The following is a 3,522-nucleotide window of genomic DNA, read 5'->3' as shown; positions in this document are numbered from 1 at the left end:
CGCCGGGTAACTGACAGCGGAGGGCGCGCGGTGGCGCACCACGCCTCCGGGTGCCACTCACTCTCGCGTGAAAAAGGGGGCTGTCCCGCGCGGACGTGAGACCTCATTCCGGAGAGGCAGCCGGGGGAGTGGTCCCGGTGGATTCTTCTACCCCGGTCCCACCGTGCTGGCAGGAGAACCAAAAGCCAGCCAACATCCCTCTGAGCCTCTGCCACCCCTCCCTGTGTTTTCCTCCCCCCAAAATGGCGGCTTTCGGGGCGTGGAGGAAAGATCGATCATTCGGCGCTCGACGCCGTTTGTTGGGGAGAAATTAAACTCACGGACTGCAGACGGAGAGGGCGGGACGGACCTCGAGGAAGCCAGGGGGCAGGGAAGCAGGTCGAGCCCTGCATCATCCACCGAGCCGGGAATGCTTCCCGGAAGGAAACCTGACTCTGCCCTTCTTGGGCGAAGCGCGGGTCCGGCCCCTTGAATTTACTGGTCGCCGCCTTCCCGGCTTCAACGCCTTCTCGAGGGGTGTAACGGAAGGAGGAGCGATTGCAGTCGGCCTTTACCTGCCCTTTAGTGGTTCAGAAAATCCGTTTAGCTGGTTTCTACTTGGACAGCGTGCAGTTTCTGTTTTATATAAAGGAGAGTAAGAAATTTCAGGGATATCTTGGGTAGTGTAAGTACTCTGTAGCAACATTTCAATTTAGATATATACGGGTACTGAAGTATAGATGTTACTGTATAGGTCTTGGGGGAAAAAACAAAACTTTGAAATCCAAAACCACTGCTTGAAGGAGGTTGCCCTGCATTCTTGTTTAGATCGGGTCAGTGTGCTTATTAACCATCGACAAGCCTTAAGACCCACTTTGCTGGCAGGACTAGATAAGCTTCATTAAACATCTTGAACCGTCAACCCAATTATAGATATACATAAACATGCAAAAAAGAGGCATAATCTATAGTCTCAGACCATCAGAAAAAAATTAGGGAAATTAAGGCGCACTGCACAGGATGTAACCCAAACCACCCCATACCATGTACCAAAATCAGCATTAACGGTACATGCCATATCAAATACCAAAGGCACCATTAACAATTCCAGTAGAAAGATTTTACCCCTGGATTCATCAGGAATGGAAAATTCCCAAATGAAAATACCATTTTTTAAGCTGATATAACTTTAACTTTGAAAATACTGAAAGGCCCAGGTGCCTGCCTGGCTGGCCCTGAGAGTAATCCTATGACTACTAATCTCCAGTTGTGGGTTGGAGTGTGGAAATTACTTTAAAAAAGGGGTGGCTGGATGGCTGATTAGGTTAAGCAACAGACCTCAGCTCAGGTCATGATCTCATGGTTTGTTGTGAGTTCAAGCACCTTGAAGGGCTCAGCGCTGACAGCTCAGAGCCTGGTGGAGCCTGCTTTGGATTCTGTCTGTCTGTCTCTCCTCTCTCTCAAAAATAAACATTAAAAGAATGTTTTGTATTTTTAAAAATAAAATAAAATCTTAAAAAAAAATACTGAACAGATTAACTCTAGGCAGTGATGACTCAGAGTTCTCTTTAAAAGGCAAAAAAATCCTTCTATAGAAGGAATATTGTTCACATAAGTGAGAAGTTGAAATCTTCCAACGGGAAAAGAAAAAGGCTTCCTCAGAACAAAAATCTAAAAGATAAATCACTGACTTTTTAGAATACAGAAAACTGTATCCATTCAAACTATGACAAAATGATAGAAATCCACAGCCCCCATGCAGATTTCCTTAGATCTTTCTGCAGCTTTTTGTGGAATCTTAACTACTCTTAAAATGCCCTTACCAAACTCATGATGAGCGACACCATATGACCAGTATATTACCAGTTAATTTTGGTGTGTTGTGTTTTGGTGATAGATTTGAGGGGTGCATGGGTGGCTCAGTCGGTTAACCTTTCTCTCTGCCCTTCCCCCACTTGTGCTCTCTGTCTCTCTCCCTCTCAAAAAATAAACATTAAAATTTTTTTAAAAAAGATTTGAAATAGCTTTTTTACTGAAATCAAAGTATTACATACTACCAATTCATTTAAAGAAATACTGAAACATAAAAAGAAAAAATTAGAAACCTGAAGTTCTGCAACAATCTTCATGGAAAATAATGTTTTGTATTACAAGATGTTGTAAAAATATATTTGCAAATTGCACCATTAGAGGTTAGCAATCTCAGCTTCCTAATTAGTATCCTGTAAGGTACTTGTTCATACCTGTTGCCTTGGGCTTCATTAACAGAGATTATAATTATGATGCTTCCTGAAGACTTTTTTAAGTTAATTCTAGCTTAATTCTAGCCTGACTTCAGTTTGTTTTCTAGTAATTGTGCGAGTTTGTTTTAATTAATGCTGGGCACAGTGTGGACTTTTGCTGACAAATCTGTCATGATCTGGTTCCGGACTAGCTTCAGTAGCTTCATACTTTAGCACTCTTTTTGCATCTCAGATCCTACAATAAATAAAAGTTAATATGAGTATTTGCTATGTACACGCTACTGAATTCAACGCTAGGGAGCTTTTAAAGCTCCCCAAAATCCTATGCAACAGGAATTATCAGCCTTCATTTTATAGGTGATGAATTCGAAGCTTTGCAATGCACTTGATTACCCAAAGTCATAGAGCTGGTAACATTGGAGGCAGGATTTATGTCTAGGCAGTTTGATTCTAAGAACCCCTCTTTAAAGGCTGTGTGTAATTTTGGGGGCATCTGGGTGGCTCAGTTGGTTAAACATCTGACCCTTGATTTCAGCTCACGTCATGATCTCAGGTTCATGAAATTGAGCCCCAAGTCAGGCTCTGCTCAGGCAAGATGAAGACTGCTTGGGATTCTCTATCTGCCTCTCTCTGCGCCTCTTGCATTCTTGCTCTCTCTTAAAAAAATAAAATAAAAATTTAAAAAATAAAGGCTTGTATATGGGGTGCCTGGGTGGCTTAGTCGGTTAAGCGTCTGACTTTCGCTTAGGTCATGATCTCGCGGTTCGTGGGTTCGAGCCCCGCGTCGGGCTCTGTGCTGACTGCCAGCTCAGAGCCTGGAGCCTGTTTCAGTCTGTGACTCCCTCTCTCTCTGACCCTCCCCTGCTCACGCTGTCTCTCTCTCTCCTAGAAATAAAAAAAAATAAATAAAGGCTTGTATAATTTCCTATAAACTATGCTTTTTTCTCTGTCTAGAATGTCTTTCTCATAGTCATCCTTGCAAACACTTAAGAACTCATGACTCAACTTAAGTATTACTTTTTTTTAAGTTTATTTATTTATTTTGAGAAAGAGAAATGGTGAAAGCAGGGGAGGAACAGAGAGAGGGGGAGAGAGAGACCCTTTTCTTTATAAGAAATTAAAAATGTAAAAAAAAAATTAAAAATGTAAAGGGGCACCTGGGTTCTCAGTTGGTTGAGCATCAGACTCTCAGTTTTGACTCAGGTCATGATCTCATGGTTCATGGGATCAAACCCCACATCAGGCTGTGTGTGGGCTGACAGTGCCAGAGCCTGCTTGGGAGTCTCTCCCTCTCTCTCTC

The 3,522-nt window shown here is 42.9% G+C and overlaps 1 protein-coding gene across 6 annotated transcripts in view; it reads right to left on the bottom strand.

The window, feature by feature from the left end:
• The window catches only part of C2CD5 (C2 calcium dependent domain containing 5), a 100,615-nt gene extending 100,389 nt beyond the window's left edge, over positions 1 to 226 (bottom strand). For all 6 annotated transcript variants that reach the window (XM_077774455.1, XM_077774449.1, XM_077774450.1 and 3 more), the window contains exon 1: positions 62 to 226. The gene's annotated coding sequence lies outside the window, so the exon portion shown is untranslated. The remainder of the gene's footprint in view (positions 1 to 61) is intronic.
• Positions 227 to 3,522: the final 3,296 nt, after the last annotated feature.

This window comes from Crocuta crocuta, unplaced genomic scaffold, assembly GCF_008692635.1.
Source record: "Crocuta crocuta isolate KB4526 unplaced genomic scaffold, BGI_CrCroc_1.0 scaffold176, whole genome shotgun sequence".
In the NCBI taxonomy this organism is placed as follows: domain Eukaryota; kingdom Metazoa; phylum Chordata; class Mammalia; order Carnivora; family Hyaenidae; genus Crocuta; species Crocuta crocuta.
Note: the sequence above shows the minus strand (reverse complement) of the source record. Positions and strands in the feature narration are given on the sequence as shown.